Here is a 17,095-nt window from a genome sequence, read left to right on the forward strand (position 1 = left end):
TTAGGCTTTTAAATAAATGACTCTATTGAGGTATAAATTATATACCATAAACTGCACACATTTAAAGTGTCAATTTGATAAGTTTTGACATATGCATATACCTCTGAAAACACTCTTGCACTCAAAATAACAAACAGAGAGCAATAATCCTCCAACTTTGTTCCTTTTTTGAAAGCTGTTTTGGCTATTTTAGATACTGCACATTTTCCCATGAATTTTAAAGTGAGGTTATCATTTCTACAAGAAGGTCATCTGGGATTCTGATTGGGATTGTATTGAATCTATAGATCAATTAGGAGAGAATTAATGTCTTAACAATATTGAACCTTCTAACCCACTGTCTTTCAGCTCACCTGCTATAACAAAATACCATAGACTAAGTGGCTTATAAACAACAGAAATTTATTTCTCACAGTTCTGAAGACTGGAAGTTCAAGACAATGGTGCCAGCATGATCGTGGTCTGGTGACAGTCCTCTTCCGGTCTGCAAATGGCTGACTTCTTGTTATATCCTAACATGATGGAAAGAGAGCTACCTAGCTCTCTGGCCTCTTTTTATAAGGGCACTAATCTCATTCATGAAGGCTTCCCCCTCATGACCTAATCATCTCCCAAAGGCCCTGTCTCCAAATACCATCACACTGAGGATGAGATTTCAACATATAAATTTTGGGGAGGACATAAACATTCAATCAATAGCACCGATGAACAAGGTATATCTCTCCAGTTATTTAGGTCTTCTTAAATTTCTCTCAATAAGGTTTTGTAATTTTCAGTATATAGGTCTTGCACAATTTTTATCAGATTTATCCCTGAGTATTTCATATTTTTAATGCTATTATAAATTTTTTAACTTCCAATTTTGATTGTTCAACATTGGTATATATATGCACAAACGATGTTTGTATATTGATACTGTATTTTTATGCTCAACTCATTCATTAGTTCTAGTGGCTCTTCTGTAGATTCCATTTAATATTCTAAATAGATGATCAGGTCATTTGCAAATAAAGACAGTTTTACTTCTTCCTTTCCAAACCGGATGCCTTTCATTTCTTTTTCTTACCTTATTGCACTGGCTAGGACCTCCAGAACAGTGTTGAATAGAATTGGTGACAGTGGACATCTTTGTCTCATTCTTGATCTTAGGAGCAAGGTCTTTTACTATTAAATACGATGCTAGATGTAGGTTTTCCATAGATCCCCTTTATCAGGTTAAGGAAATTCTCTTCTAGTTTGCTAAGACTTTTTCTTTAATAGACGTGGGCTTTCGCGAACTCTAAGACATATTTAATAAACTTTGGTAGTTTGTGTCTTTCAAGGTATTTGTTCTTTTCCTCTAAGTTGATGGAATTATAAGAAAACTGTTTATAATACCTATAGAATTTGTAGTGTTGTCACCTCTTTAATTCATGGCGTTAGTAAATTGTGTCCGTTCTTTTTATCTTGATCAGGCTCACTAGAGGCTTACTGATTTTATTGATAGTCTCAATAAATCAGCACTCACTTTGATTTTCTCTACTTTTTTGTGTATCTATTTTATTTTATTTATTTATTTTTTTGCAGTATGCGGGCCTCTCACTGTTGTGGCCTCTCCTGTTGCGGAGCACAGGCTCCGGATGCGCAGGCTCAGCGGCCATGGCTCACGGGCCTAGCCGCTCCGCGGCACGTGGGATCTTCCCAGACCAGGGCATGAACCCGCGTCCCCTGCATCGGCAGGCAGACTCTCAACCACTGCACCACCAAGGAAGCCCCTGTGTATCTATTTTATTGATTTCTGTTCTGATATTTATTATTTCCTTTCTTCTGCTTACTTTGGGTCTCATTTACTCTTTTTTGTTCTACTTGCTTGGGATGGAAGTTGAGGACATTGAGACTTTTCTTCTTGTAAGTCCTCAGCACTATAAATTTCCACCTAAGTACAGGCATACCTCAGAGATACTGAGAGTTCAGTTCCAGACTATGACAATAAAGTGAATATTACAACAAAGTGAATCAAATGAATTTTTTGATTTCCCAGCACATATAAAAGTTATGTTTACATTATACTATAGTCGACTGAGTGTGCAATAGCATTATGTCTTAAAAAACCAACATATATACCTTAATTTAAAAATACTTTATTGCTAAAAAATGTTAACCATCATCTGAACCTTCAGCAAGATGTATTCTTTTTGCAACTGTAACATCAAACACCACTGATCACAGATCACCATAACAAATATACTAATAATGAAAAAGTTTGAAATATTGCAAGAATTACCAAAATGTAACACAGAGACACTAAGTGAGCAAATGCCATTGGAAAAATAGCACCAATGGACTTGCTCAATGCAGGGTAGCCACAAACCTTCAATTTGTAAAAAACTCAATATCTGCCAAGTGCAATAAAATGAGGTACACCTATACTGCTTTTTATATGTAACTTTTCATTTTCATTCAGTCCAAACTAATTTCTCATTTCCCTTTTGATTTTTTCTTTGCCTTAAGAGCTATTTTGAAATGCATTACTGTTTTCAAGTATTTGAAGATTTTTATTATTGATTTCTTAATTAATTCTACTGTGGTCAAGAACATACTTTGTATGACTTGAATCCTTTTAACTGTATCGAGACTTGTCCTACAGCCCAGAATATGGTCTCTCTTGATAAATGTTCCGTGTGTACTTGAAAGGAATGAATATTTTGCTGTCAATAGGTAAAATGCTCTATATCAATATCTAGAGCTCTACATCTAGATCAATGAGGTCAAGCTGATTATGTTGTTTCCTTCTTCTATATCCTTAATTATTTTGTCTTCTTGCTACATGCATTACTTAAAGAAAGCTAATGAAATTATGGACCACAATTATGGATTTGTCTATTTCTCCTTGAAGTCATATCATCCCTACTTCATGTATTTTGGAGCTCTGTTATTAGGTGTATTATATTCTTTGCTCTGCAATCTACTTTATCTGATACTAATATGGCTACTCATCTATATTTTGATTAGTGTTAACACGGTTAAACGTTTCCACCCTTTTAATTTATTTTTGTCTTGATATGTAAAGTCTGTTTCTTATACATAGTATATAACTGGCTTAGCTTTTTTATCCTATCTGGAAATTCCTGCCTTTTAGTTGAGGTGTTGAGATCCTTTATATCTAAAGTAGTTATTGGTATATTGGTATTTTTAGGTTTAAATATACCATATTGTATTGTTTTTTATTCTTCTTTCCCTTTTCCTCCTTTTTTGCCTTTTTTTAAAGTGAATTGAGTATTTTTTATGATTCCATTTTATCTCTCTTTTGGCTTATTAGTTATACTTCTTTTTTGTGACTGTTTTTGTGTTTATAGATACATCTTTAACCTATTGCAGTCTACCCTCAAGTGATATCACATGACTTCACATGTAGTATAAGAATGTGACCAAGAATATATTTCCATGTTTCCACTAACAGCCACTGTACAGTCATTGTCATACATTTCCTTTTAAATATGTTATAAAACCCACAATACATTGTTTTTATTTTCCTTTAAACTGTCAATTTTACTTAAAAGAGGTTTAAATAATAAAAATCTTATATATTTTCCCATGTAGTTACCATGTCTGGTTCTCTTCGCTTTTTTGTACATATCCATATTTCCTCCTGGTATCATTTTCCTTCTGCTGGGAGCACTTCCTTTAACATTCCTTGTAGTGAACATCTGCCAGTAAAGAATTCTTTCAGCTTTTATATATCTGAAAAAGTCTTTTGCCTTTGTTTTGAAAGATATTTTCACTGGGCATAGAATTCTAGGTTGAAGGGTTTTTTTTTTGTTTTTTGTCTTTCCAGTACTTTAAAGATGTTGTTCCACTGTCTTTTTTTTTTTTTTTTTTTGCAGTACGCGGGCCTCTCACTGTTGTGGCCTCTCCCGTTGCGGAGCACAGGCTCCGGACGCGCAGGCTCAGCAGCCATGGCTCACGGACCCAGCCGCTCTGCGGTATGTGGGATCTTCCTGGACTGGGGCACAAACCCGCATTCCCTGCATCGGCAGGAGGACTCTCAACCACTGCGCCACCAGGGAAGCCCCCACTGTCTTTTTGCTTGCACTTTTTCCTGATGAAATCTCTATTCCCAGCCCTGTGTGACTGGCAAGTACTGGTTCCTCTAATCCTTTTGAGTGGGTCTTCTTCCCTCCCTAGGTAGCTTCCTCACACTCACGTGCTCATAAGTACTCAGCTTTGTACTTGAGGTATACTCTGTGAGAATCTCTGGAGTTCTCTCTGAGCAGCTTTCTCCTCTTCAATACTCCGTTCTGCAAACTCCAGCTGCCTTTTGTCTCCCTAGACTTGAAACTGTCTTCTCAACTCAGAGAGTCTACATTCTCCCTTTCTGCACTGTATTCTGGAAAGAATATTTTGGTATGCCCCCTTTTGTTTTGTTTTGTTTTATTTCACTGAATATCAGAGACCATATGTTAAGAATACAGAAGTTCTAGATCATTTTCTCTTTTCCAAAGGATATGTTTTTTAGCTTCTGTTAGGGTGTTAGAATAAAACTGATTATCTTTTTGTTTTTTAGTTGGAAGAAAATGTTTATTTCGTAAAAAGGTATGAAGGTAGAAAACCAGTAAGAATAGGGAAAGGAGAACTTAACAAGTGGGGGATTTTGAGGCAACTAGGAAGTGATTTGGACAAAACTTTTATAGGCAAGAGAACTTCATTTACCATAACCACTACACTGAAAGGCATCTAATAACCAGCCAATTTTATTTGTATCAGTATACTAAGAATAATTCTCTACACTTCCACCTTTACTAAGGAAAATGTAATCAGTTAAGACCTAGTTGGCTTTAATATTTTCAGTGTGTCTCGAGTTATCAAAGATTAGCTGTAAGAGAGTAGGATGAAGTAGAGACCTGCATTTTTGTGTTAAGAAAATATTAACCTTTAATTGTGCAACTTAATTATTGGGTATGCCTTTGCTGTTTGATTTTTGTTTATTCTTCCCTACAACATTAGCATGATGGAAGTATAATTACTTGGTCACCACTTAACATTTCAGTTCTGTTTTTCAACAGGTAACCAAGGGTACAATTAATTTAAACACTTTTAACAGTAAACAATTGTGTATATGGTAAAATAAGTTGGCTTTTTTCAAATTTAAAGGGTATAGTATCAACTGAAACTAACTCCACTCAAGAAATAATTGAGTGTCTTCTATTAAGCAGGCACAGTGCTGGTGGTATTACATGAATATTACCTCCTACTAATCATTCTAAGAACTTTAGAAAAGACTTGTGAAACCAGAGCACTACCAGAGGACTAACTGTAACCCTTCCCACCCTGTGGTCTATTTTTCTTGCTGATACAACAAGTAACATGAAGTATGGCCACTTTGTAGAACCAGAGAGATAAAATCACTGTCATATGGCTAGAAAGTAGCAGATGCTATAACATGAACCCAAGGCCTTGATTCCAAGATCAAGTCTTTTATACTGCCATTATGACGCCTTTATACAATTCTTTAGCAGACAGTTTTCTCCACCTGGCAGTCATTTTCTTACTTTAATTTTTTATAAGGAAAACACTGTGAAGAAGCAAGGTAAAAAACTGATTTAATCCTTGGCAGTACAGTGGCAATTAAATAGCTGTTTAAAAAAAAAAAGTGTTTTGAGAACATGCCCAGGATTTTTGAGAACATTTCTACTGGACACCTTTGCTCCAAACTTATCTTCCATTGAGAGACGGAGGGGACCGTATTTAAAAACAAGAATAGGGTGGTCCAGTGGTTAAGACTCCATGCTCCCAATTCAGGGGGCCTGGGTTCGATCCCTGGTCCGGGAACTAGATCCTGCATGCTGCAACAAAGGGCAAGGTCATTAAATGAGTGCAGTGCAAGGACAAACGGTTTGACAGGGTTAGCCTTCTACAATGTGGGTGGGCCACATCCAATCAGTTAAAGGCCTTCAGAGCAAAAAACAGTGGTTTCCTGGTGGGCTCTGGCCAAGGGGCTGGGCGAGGGGGTCGGGGGTTGTGCGAGAAGGCCACCGGGCTGCCCACTACGGCCCCCACCCTCCCGCGCCCACTCCCGCTCCCTCTCTCGCTCTGGCCGGAGCCAAAACTGATCATGTTAATCCAGTCAGTGGCTAATCTGATTGCGGACTGGATTTCAATTGTTTATAAGATCAGGTCTATTTCTGGGCTAACTCCTCAGGCACAGTCCCTCAGGAGTCCCAACCAAAAGCTTAGGGTATTTGTACTAGTCAGGGTCCTCCAGAGAAACAGAAGTAATATTTTATATATAAATTAAAAAGATTCATTACAAGGTTCTGGCTCACACAATTAATTATGAAGGCTGAGAAGTCCCATGATCTGTCATCCACAAGCTGGAGACACAGGAAAGCCAGTGGTGTAGTTCAAAGGCCTGAGAGCCAGAGAGCTGATGGTGTAGGTGCCAGTCTGTGTCCGAAAGCCTGAAAACCAGGAGTGCCAAGGGCAAGAGAAGATCAATGTCCCAGCTCAGTAGTCAGGCAGAGAAATTTCAACCTTCCTCAGCCTTTTTGTTCTATGCAGGCCTTCAACAGACTGGGTGATGTCCACCCACACTGAGGAAGGCCAACTGCTTTACTTAGTTCCCTAATTCAAATGCTAATCTCTTCTAGAAACACCCCACAGATACACCCCAAAATAATGTTTAACCAGATACCTGGGCATCCTGTGGCCGACACAAATAGACACATAAAATTAACCGTTGCAGTGTTTTTCAGGCCCTTCCACTTTGGTGGGCCTAACACTCCCATTTTAATCTCCCCAGCACAATAATACTGTAATAGCTCTGGTTACCTTAGCTTTTTAGCACCTGCTTTCTGTTTGGCTTTCTTACCTCTTGGTCTGTGCTACTTATACATTGGTGAATGACTTATAAGGAAAATGGTTCAAACTTACTGGGCTGGTTCCTCTGTGCCTCTTTTCTTTCCATGAGCATGGCCTCTTATGTCCCGGCTCACTTAGTATCCTTGAATTCCCCTTTTTTCCCTCCCCAGCCCTATCAGGCTGCAGAATGTTCTGCTCAGCTTCTCTGAGTCTTAGCAGCTGCTTTTTGCTTGGGTTCTTAGCTTCTCCTCACATGCTACTTAATAAATGGTAAATGTCTCAAGGAAACCTGCAACCTAGAATGTAGGGCACTCAATGAATTTCTCTTCTTGCTAAGGTCTTAGCTCTCAAGCACTGGCTGCCTTGGTAGGTCTTTTACACCTTCAAATAGATTTTTGAAAACCAGCTTTTCTAGATGTCCCCTCTGGGAGCAATGGTCTACTATCAGGTAGACCATTACGGCCAGAAGCAGATGCTTAATGTCTTGTAATATGTTTAACCTTAAATTTTTTTTACTGTCAAGACCAAACTGTTTAAAGATAATCTTTACAGATGCAAATCACAGCGCAAACAGTATAAGGCATAACTATCCTTACTATTAACTATGAGACCAATTAAGATATATTATAGAATCCCTAAGTTATAAGAGACAAACCTATAATAGGGATTGGTTTAACTATCATTATTACTCCATCAGTGCATACTTGAAAATAAAAGTTGATGTAAAAGTATTAACACAAAGGATGATGCTTATGCTTCAGGTTTATATACGTCCAACCTAAAGTTAAAATTTCTCCTTAGAAATTAATCACAATAACTTCTATTCTGGTTTTCATTTCTTTCTTTAGTTTTCAATCTAGGACATAAAAATCCATTTCAAAGCTACTGAGCAAAAATTTCAGCATGCGTTATAGAAGCCAACAGCAAAATGTCTGCCATAGGACTTCATGATTTTGTTCCCTCCACTTAGCTTATGTTTGCATTCTGAACACAGAATCACAACTGGGTTTGTAACATAGATTAGAGATCACAGATCTCCATAGCTTGTCCATGAACTCACAGGCCCACACAGCAGCCTTCAGCTGAGGATTTAAAAATCTCATAAACTTCTTGCTACTTTGTCAGTTCACCATTTATATTTCACTTGTTCATACTCACCAGCTTCCCTTAATGCTTCTCTGATATTTTCTCCAGCCCTGGTGTGGTGAGGAATCCCACCCCTCTCAATTCTTATGGGCCAGACTGAATTTTTACATGCAAACAAGAGCAAAAATAAAAATGAAAGCCAAGTAGTCCTGGGAAGCTCACTACTAATACCAGGTTGAGTAAAATCATTTACTTAAAAATGTTCACATCTGTTGCTTGGCACTGATCCTTAAACTCCGAGACCCCTACCTTCTCAACTAATAATCCTCATGTCAAGTAATCAATTGTAGTTGATTGACTATATACTCATAAAAATCCCCAAATCCCAAATCCCTCAAAATAGAGGGAGAAGAGCGGGATGGAATCAAAGAACTTTTCTCAATCCAACTATTAAGGGAAGGACATAACAAAAACATTAGCAGATACCGCGTTGTGAGAAAGCATTGTAACAGCTTATTCTCTCTGAAAGCGGCCCCCTCCCCACTGATCATGCTGCTTCTGCCACAGATGAAGACCATGTATAATTCCTCAGCATGGAATAAATGAGTAAGGGGAATTGTAAACAGTCTGGCCAACCAGAAGCAATAGAGACACAATGCAACCAAGACACTGCAGACCCTGCTCCCCACTGAGCTGATATAATCCACACTTGGCAAGGATGAGTTCTCACTGCAGGGCTCTCCTGCCTAAATACACAGGCTCCCCCCCCCCGGAGAAAGGCGGTGGGAGAGGGGAGAGCAAGACAAAAGGAGGGAGGGAAACGACTGCTGTAGGGGAAACCCACAGTGAGCAGTGAAATTGTGTGTGTTCCCTTTGACCCAGAAATGCCAATTTGGGGGATTTTCCTATGGAAATAAAAACCAAAGTGTAAGGATATATGTAGAATGTTTACTGTGGCATAGTTTGTTGTGTAAAAAAAACAAAACAACAAAACACTGGAGGAAAATGCAGAATATCTATCAATACAAAAATAATGGGAAAAATTACGGAACTTTTCTGCAAAGGAATATTATAAAAAGTAAATAAATAAATAAACAAAGGAATATAATAAAATGAAACAGAATAACTTGTATTATATGATCCCATTTACACATGAAATAGAAAATAACTCTACCTACGTTTGTTTGAAAGTAGAAAAGGGGTAAAGAAGTGGTTTTGTCAAGACGATGGAAAGGAAAGTAGGTGGAGATTAGTAACATTTTCTTTCTATACTGCTATTTACTAGACTTGTTATAATGAGTGTGTATTACTTTTATAATTTAAAAAAGTAATAAATTAAAAATATAAAAAAGATTTATTGAGACTGTATTATTACAAGTAATGCCAGACCCCAGAGTTCAGTGAGGTGTATAGTTCTCTGGCATTTGCTTTAAATTGATCCTGGTGGGTAAAGGTAGACAGCAACTTCTGCTCCCAGAGAGAGGCCTCACCACGTGTCCCTCATAGAAGCCAATTAAAGCACAGACTCGACAGTGCCTCTAGAAAAGGCCAGTGGTTGTGAAATGAAAACTACATCTACCCCTCCAAAGGCTCAGCCGCAGAGCTTCCCAAGGGGTTGCCTGAGCCAGTGAGCAGCAGGCAGAGGCATGGATGAGAATAGAACAGGCTTTTGTCTGGGAAAATCCCACTACTCCAACCACAGACAGCTTTTGTTGGTCCCTGTTCCATATTCCAGATATGAGATGCACAAGGCTGGCCCGGCCACTGCAAGAATAAATATTAAACTCTGTGGGAAAGATGCTGCCGCCCAGGTTGAAGTGCTCTGTGTTAATTAGCACCTTGGTTGACATCAGTAAGCCAGTTGTGGGACTTCCAATTGTCACCCACAGGATTGCATTAAGGTCTTGGAGGTGTGAACTTGGCTTGGTATCTGCAATTTGGTTTCATGCTAATAGAAGCTTCCAGATCCTTGGGGCGGGGGGCAGGAGATATGATATTCAATAATGAACAAAAAAATATGCAGAAGTTAGCAGCCTGAAAAGGATTAACTTTTTTGTTCATTCATCTTCCAACATGTTTTTTCTATTCTTGTACAATCCTACTGTCCTCCATCTATGCCTCTTCTTCTTTCTCCCTACTTAGCCCCTTAAAAGATTTTTTTACTTAATGTTTTGCTGATTATCATAGAAATCCATACTTATAATAGCAATCACAGAAAATAGGGATAAGTTTAAAAAAAAGAAAAGGAATCATTTATAATCCCACTGCTGGTAATATTTTAGAATAGTTTCTTCTTATCTTTATACTTACTTTATAAAGTCAGTCTGCATTTGTGTATCTTTGCAAGTACAGCTGAAATGTCTCACATACATAACTAATATTATGAATGAATATGAGAGAATGTGATGGAAGCGCGAAGGGGTTTGGACAGTGTAGTACTGCTGGGATCTGCACGGTTGTGGTGTGGCTATGTGTTCTGGTGTGTCAAGCCTGTAGTAATATTCCTCAAACTGACTGACAGCAGCCTCACGTCTCCGCCCTTCTTTTCTCCTCACAGCTGCCTTGGAAGTCAGCAATATTTGCACATAAAGATTCCCATGGGTGGTTATTTGATGTTCTTTCATCCCAGTCTTTCATTTGCAGATAACTGGGTACCTAGGACCCCAGCAGGTCACTACTCTCTTCCCTTTCCTGTTTCCTGCCATCATCTTTCCTCCTTCCTCTTCAATCTCCTGGGTTTATCTAAACAGCATCCAAAAGCAGGCAACCATCACCAGCCAGGGCACAACACAGAATCACTGAAATGTCCATTTGGAAAAGGCACTCAATTAAGGATGCACACTGTTCACCTGTTCAGAGGAACTACTACAGCTAATGTGGCCCTTGGAAGATTCCACTTCATGCAAAAAATCAGGAATTTCTTAAATTAGAACCAAGAAGGACGTTGTTGGTCCGGAGTCTTGCCATTTCCCTAGTTAAGACTTTCGCTTCTGCCTCCTCTCCCAAGGTCTCCCCAATGACCCTTGGAAAATCAGGATGGTGAGCTGATAGTGCTGACTGATAGTCTGACATTGCAGCAAAGGCAGACGGCAATGGGAAGGCCCAGAGAATTCTTTCTTGGGTGTTCCCAATGTCACTCTAGAACAGGTACCCACAGCAGCAAGAGAGCAGTTCCAAATAGCAAGGCCCTGGGCAGAATCACGAAGTTTCTCTAAGAGGTCCTCCCATGCCTTTTTCTGTCCTCACACCAAGAAATCGCTTCTCCCCACCAGAACTCCAGAGCTCTCCAGCTAATCTATACATATGCAAAGTTCCTCACCACAGCACTGAAGACTGACTATCCCCATACCATCACCGTCTACAATTCTCTCCTTCCTTATCACAAACACCATAAAGTGGAGATGACCGAGAGGTTTCACACCCCTCCTGACCTCCTTATTTTTATTATGGATTAAAAGTAAACATCCTGAGGCACTTTTGAATAGGAATCTGTGATCTGACGGGAGAACACATGTGGAAGGTGGCCGAGCAGTCCTGTCTATGGCTTGTCAATCTGCATGGCCTCAACCCTCTATTGCCAGTTGCCTCTCTAGTCACAGCCCAGGACCCGGGTTGAAGCAGGCCTGAATCTTGCAGAGATGGTCTGCCAGCCTCATTGCTTGGTCCTCTGTTGCTTGGCAACCCAGCCTGAAGTATACTGACCCAGATTTAGGTTCAGGTGATAAAGGGGTACTTAGACCCTCTCAATTCCCTCCCACTGAGGCCAAGTGGCCATGAAAGAGATCAGAGGATGCAGTATACAGCCCATGAATTCAGTTTGACTTGGAGTATTCTGAGTATTTGTGTGTTGGGTGAGATCTGTTTCTGGTTAATCCCAGGAGTATATTGAATGAATCTGACCTCCTCTTGTTTACATCCCTTAGAGTAGATTGTACAAAGTCTCTAGACTGGATTGGACACAGGAGAATATTCTGGAAGTGCCTTGGACATAAAGAGACCTCAAGGCCTTGCTTGGGCTGGAGGCACTGCCCAAGAATTGCTCAAAATCTGACCCAATCAAAAGTTACATGGCTCCCTACCACAAACAGACTGAAGTCCGGGCTCCTGTTTCCTTTACCATTGGCCTTTAGCTCTCCGGCTCTACCTCTTACTGCAAACCTGCCCCACCCCTCCCTGACCCCCATCTCCACCTCACTCAAAGCCACACCAGCACTTTGGCCCTGAATCAAGTGTCTGCTTAAGTTACTCTGTCTGTCTGGAAATGCCCTTCCACACCACAGCCGCCAGTCAGAGAGCCACACCTCCTTCAAAACTTGACTCAAAAGGCACTTCTTCCTTGGATGAAAATAACAATTCCTCCTGAAATAGCTAGTTCTCTCCCCCGGCCCCCCCCAGCCCTGGAAACGTTGGCTAGCCTCCACTCCTTCTCCCATATTTTCATAGCAGGTGTGATAATTATAGCACTCAGCACAGCTGCCTTATACAGGCCTTGTCTACACTGCTGTCAAAGGAACTGTGTCCTTTAAAGGCTGATTTCTTTATTCTTCTATTTGGAACGAATGCATTCCATCTTAATTAATCCCTCCTCACGCTGACAAGCTCTTTTCCACCATCCCCTCTGGACTCACACCCTCAGGGGCACTCCATCAACAGGCCCTGCTTTTCCCAAGTCATTGTCGTCAGTCTTTCTCCCCATCCAGATACTATTAATGCTCCTTCTTCTGAAGGCTCATTCTCCCCCATCCCTAGAAAGCAAGGTGGGTTCAGTATTACCCATGTTCTCTGGCTGTATCATCTATCTCTGTCCGAGCAGCTCATGATTATGACAAGTGTCTCCAAAAAAACACCTTGAGAAGTCTAGATGGAAACCAATGCCCCCATGGAAACACATAAATATTTTATCAGGCTCTGAACAAGACTCTTACTCATAAATATTTAAACCCCTCGAGAACAGGATGCTCGATGGCTAATTAGAGTCAACTTGTACTGGGATGGGGAGCTGAGAGGAGGAGGTGGATACAACAGCAATGGCGGCAGGCATTCTACAGTCTCTTTTAAGGATCTAGAAACACTGAAAGTGCACCGGAGGGCTCCCCAGTTTGCCTGCGCACTCCTTTTCCAAGTGCTTTCCCCCTGCAGTGGAAGGCAGCGCCCAGTGGGGCTGTCTAGGAAGGGCACTGCTGGGCTGCGGGCAGGCTGCTACATCGGTCATAGCCACCATAACCTTGCCATACTGCTCTCAGCACTGGTGGCACAAAGATTTTCAAAGGAGTACATAGACGCCCAAATGAGGCAGACTCTATAAGAATGTTCATGGCAGCTTTGTTCAAAATAGCTCCAAACTGGAAACAACCCAAGTGTCCATCAATAAGAGAATGGATAAATAGAAGGTAGACATTCATATTGTGGAATACTATCTTGAAATAAAAAGAAAGAAACAACTTTTATACTCAACCACATGGCTGAATCTCACAGACATTGTGCCAAGCAAAAAGAAGCCAGACACAAAAGTACATACTGTGTGAATGCATTTGTATGTTCAGGAACCAGCAAGACTAACCTATGATAACAGAAATCATAACAAAAGTTTCTTCTGGGGATTGGGAGTAACTAGAAAGGGGCAAGGGGTAAACTTCTAGGATTGAAATTTTTTATATCTTGTTTGGGATAAGGGTTTGTCAAAACTAGCCCAGCTTCTAACACAGGATTCAGCTTCAAAGCACTGTGGAGATAAGAGTGGCCACTGATCTCTAGGATCACCATTTACCTATAAAATATTGATTAACCTGAATTACTTACAAGGACTTCCAGTATTTTACCAAGGGTTCTGTAACCCTTATGGGAGGCAATGTCTTGTCTGTGTCATTCAATTATCTAATTAATTCAACAATTATTTATTAATTGCCTACAATATGCCAAACAGGAACACAGCCATGAATAAAACGAAAAATTTCTTGTCCTTACTGAAGCTTACATTTGAGTGGGGGATATATGGATGATTAATAAAGAAACAGATATACTAGTTAATGCTGGGTAATGGTAAGTACAGTGAAGAAAGCTAAAGCAGGGTCAGAGGACAGGGAGTGACAAAGTGCGGTTTGGGATCAGGTGGTCAAGGAAGACCTGATGGAGGAGGTCACATTTGAAAAGAGCCCTGAATGAACTGAGGAAAGAAGCACTGCCAGTATTTGAGGGAAGAGTGTTCAGGCAAAGAAAAGCAAGGAAGACAGTAAAGTGAGGGGAGAGTGACAGAATATAAGGGCAAAGAGGCCAGATCACATAGGGCTTTGCTAAATCCTGGTAGAGAGTTGGATTTTATTCCAAGTGCGAGGGATTTTATTCCGTTGGAGGGTGTTAAGCAGGGGAGTGAGATCATCCAACTGATGTTTTAAGAATGGGAAAAAGGAAGCAATGAAGAGATGTGCCTAGGATTCTTAGGGAAGAGTCAGAAGAATAAGATCCTCCCCCCACCCCAAAATGTCAATATCTTTCACTCATCTATTTCTTAACCACATTCTGATTCGAGTTCTGTACGTCTGAAATTTTTCACAATAAAATGCTGGAGAAAAAAAAGAGAGGTAGGAACTTGGATCCTTTATCAGGCAAAACTCATCAGTAACTAAAGGTAAATGTTATGGTTCTCAATGCCCTTCTGCAAAATAAAGGCTCTGATTTTTAACTAAATGTGGAACATTCTTTTCAACTTTCAAATCCACCTTCGAGGCCCAAGTCAGTCCACGTTCCATTGTCTCTGTGGAAAGGCAGAGCCTCAGTGCTTCTTTCTTCTCTCTCCCCCTGCCCTCATTTACTCTCTGAAAACCTACAAGGGAGTTGAAAGAAATACAAATTTGGGAAAAGGAGGGACTTTTCAGAGAAGTTCTATACTCCCCCAACTCCATCTGGAAATGCCCTTATGGTCAAACAACAAAAAAAGGAAATAGTAAAACCCTCAGCAGGAAACAAACTGTTAAGTACCTACTGTCCTCCCCAGAGAATCTCTTTCCCTCCATCATTACCCTCCCACTCTTTTGAGAGCCTTCTAGGCTGGAAGTCTAAGCTGGAAGTTGCTTCACCCCACCGACCCCGAGTCTCCCCTAGGCCACAGCTCTGCTTTCACTAGACTTGGAAGTTCTCTATCCCCAGGTTACCATAACTCTGCCTCTGCCAAGCTCAATGCTACTTTACTGGGGAACAGGGAAAAGCTAAAAGCTGGAGGGGGAAGAGAAAGGGAAATACGGGGAGCACTCCAGAGACAGCGGTGGCCCTGAAGTGGAATTAGGTTGGCAAAATGGGGACCAGAGAGGCACCAGTCCCCTCCCAAGAGATCCCTAACTCAAGCAAAGCCTGCCAAGGCATTTTCTTCTCCAGACTCAAACTGCCTTACACTATGTACAACCACTTCCTCAGCCATTTATCTCCATTTATTTAGCCATTTACACATTTGCTCCAACTGTTGCAGGGGAAGAAGCTACTGTTTTGCAAGCCTGGCTGCTACCCAGCCTGCAGGGAGGCCTTCTATGCTGCATTTAGCCATTGGTGGAGAAAAATTAGTTTTCCTTTGCAGGCCTTGCTGCCTCATACAATTATATCAACAAATTTTCCAGCTTTTAATCCCCACCTGAAAATCTTTCACTTAGGGGTGCAATAATTTAATGTTGCCCTCCATATCCTGGTTAAAGGACTACACCAGTAAAGACATTTCATTATAGGCTAGGACATAATTTGCCTATTATTCATGCACCCATGTACCTAGGAAACCAACAAAGGGAAGAGTAAGAGAGCAAGCAATGACGTCTCTCCCCACAGATTCCTATTCGAAAATGTTAACAACAAATCTCAATTTTAAAGAAAAACCTCACGGTTCGTATTCCGCAGCGTAGCACGTATAACTAGACATACACCATTCAAGTTCTAACAAGTGGCCTCTAGTTTCGAAGAGAGCTACAAGGATGCGGCAGCTCCCGGGCGACTCTCCTCTGCCCAGAACAAGGCAGTTCGACAGACCGCAGTACAATAAAACTTTCTCTGTTCAGGACCTCACAGTGCCCGTGAGGGAGTCCACCCTATCCGCCACCCGGCACCCTGGGGTGCACGTGCCCCCGCCCTCCGCCACCAGGCAGGTTTGGGGACAAGCTCGGTGAGGAGGCTCTGGGAGGTCTACACGCTGTTCCCGGATCCCTCCGTTTCAGCAGACTGTCGCTCGTTTAACAGAACGGAACAGCCGCAGCCCCTCTTCCCGACAAATACCAGTAACCCTCCTTTTCTCAGGAAGCTGCCACAGACATCCCTGGTCAGGGACCCTGGCTCTCCGCCAATTTCTAAGATAGTTTCTCTACCGTTTCCAAAGAAGCTGCCCAGATTCTGGAGAGGAGAGAACGCCCTTCCCCCCCTTTCCACTTTTTACTTTAGAATTTAAGTGTTTGATGTTTTGTGGATATATCGTGTCCACAGAGAGGTCCTGAAAACTCCCGAATTCGGGATCCTCCAGGGCGCGCTGCTCACCTCACCAGGTCCCGGACCGCCGAGGAGCGCCAAGCCCGCGGCCGGCGGCGGGACGCCCGCGGTGCCCGGGTCTCTCGCGGGTTCGCGGCGCCGGAAGGGACGGGGAGGGGCGGGGGCAGCACCGCAGGGCGCCGCGCCCATCTCCGAACCCGGAGCCGGGAGGCGGGCGCGGAGGCAGCGGGACGGCGGCGCGGGTCTCTGAGCTCTGCACGGGGCGCGCTGCGCCTTTGGGCCGCCCCTGGCCGTCTGGGGCGGGGCAGGACCTCCTGCCCCTCCCCTGGCACCGCCCCGCGCGCCTCGCCGGACCCGGCGCTCTGGCAGGGAGGGCGGTCCGACCCCGTAGGGTCCCGTACGCCTCGGGGCCACGCGGACCCGTGCGCCGCGCCCCGCAGCGCGTGAGCGAGGCTTCCCCCGGGGACTCCGAGGCGGAGCGGGGAGGAGGACGCTCAGGCTCTATTTCCCAGGAGCAGGAATTATGTCCGAGATTTTATCCAGGACTCTTCCCAGATCTCTCATTCGATACAGCCAGGCCCTTTCATTTGGAACATGCAGACAGTGAGGGGAACCAATTTGATCCTCCTCCTTGGGGGCTGCTTTAGTTAAGAAGGCACGTGGGTTTATCTTCTCCTTAGGACAGCTGACTTAAGAGACCAGAACCAGGGCTTCATTT

General features: G+C 42.2%; 1 protein-coding gene across 1 annotated transcript in view; it reads right to left on the reverse strand.

Moving 5' to 3' along the window:
* GPR156 (G protein-coupled receptor 156) overlaps window positions 1–16,625 on the reverse strand; it is a 93,781-nt gene extending 77,156 nt beyond the window's left edge. Inside the window, exon 1 of the mRNA XM_060099905.1 lies at window positions 16,426–16,625. The gene's annotated coding sequence lies outside the window, so the exon portion shown is untranslated. The remainder of the gene's footprint in view (window positions 1–16,425) is intronic.
* Between the last annotated feature and the right edge of the window lie 470 nt (window positions 16,626–17,095).

The sequence above is a fragment of the Mesoplodon densirostris genome, chromosome 5 (assembly GCF_025265405.1).
Source record: "Mesoplodon densirostris isolate mMesDen1 chromosome 5, mMesDen1 primary haplotype, whole genome shotgun sequence".
Taxonomy (NCBI): domain Eukaryota; kingdom Metazoa; phylum Chordata; class Mammalia; order Artiodactyla; family Ziphiidae; genus Mesoplodon; species Mesoplodon densirostris.